Raw genomic sequence first — 1267 nt, forward strand, 5'->3', positions numbered from 1 at the left:
AACTGTAGAGATAGCTCAGAATAACCTTAATCACTCTAACTTTAGAGTGGCATAAGGACCTTCTGATGAACAATGAACTATTTTAAGTAAAGCCGTGTGCTTAAATTTAACACTCTTCCTTTAATCCAGAAATATTGTTTCAGTTCTGTTTTGTTTGTTGTTTCAGCTGAAGAAACTTTGTTTTGATTTCTCCTCTGCATTTATGCCATTGGCTGGAAGGGTTCATGGTCATCTGCATAGTTGTTGTTTACTCAAACCTATCTAAGTGGGAACTTTTAGAGTTGGGTCCATAAATATTTTGATACCAACACAAACGCTTACTGAAACATATCCGAGTTATAGTTATACAATAGACATGAGTATAAAGTCCAGACCTCTAGTTTTCATTTGAGTGAATCAACTTTAAAACCAAACAAAGGGTGTAGTAGTTCCAGCCCCTTTGTGAGCCACCCTGCTTTTTAAAAGGGACTAAAGCTAATTAGACAATTAACTCAAAGGCTAATTCATGGGCAGGAATGAGCAGGACTCTTGTTATGTAATTCTTAGTGAAGCAGATAAAAGGCCTGTTGTTGATTTGAGGTGTGGTGCTTGCATTTGGAATATCTTGTTGTGAAGAAAATATGCGGTCAAAGGAGCTCTCTGTACAGGTGAAACCAGCCACCCTTAAGCAGCGAAACAGAAAAGCCCATTTTAGACATTTATACGAATTAAGGAGCGAGAACATTTACATCCGTCGGACATCCTAAGAAAGAAAGAGGGAAGCTAAAAATCATCTAAAAGAGAAATCAAAAACAACACACCCTTGGAATAACATCCTCTGAAAAGATGAAACCAAGATCAACCTCTACCAGGACGGTGCAAAGACAGAAACTAGGCGAAGGCGTGGTACGGCCCAGAATCCACGGCACGCCACGTCACCTGCAAAACATGGTGGAGGCCGTGTGACGCTCGCTCAGTAGTGATTAATGATGATGTGACACAGAAAGCAGCCAGATTAACTAACATACTGTGAACTTAAATACAACCAAACTATGGAGGATAAAAAGTGCCAAAATGAATCTGTCAAACTCACCCATCAAAGTTAGGGGGCGGTTATCTAACACCTGATTGGTCACCCTGCACATTAAGGCGAAGCAAATCGATTACGATTCGCGTTAACCCCGCCCCCTAACTTTGATGGGTGAGTTTGACAGATTCTTTTTGGCACTTTTTATCCTCCATAGTTTGGTTGTATTTAAGTTCACAGTATGTTAGTTAATCTGGCTGC

This window comes from Cyprinodon variegatus, unplaced genomic scaffold, assembly GCF_000732505.1.
Source record: "Cyprinodon variegatus isolate N-32 unplaced genomic scaffold, C_variegatus-1.0 Scaffold625, whole genome shotgun sequence".
Classification (NCBI taxonomy): domain Eukaryota; kingdom Metazoa; phylum Chordata; class Actinopteri; order Cyprinodontiformes; family Cyprinodontidae; genus Cyprinodon; species Cyprinodon variegatus.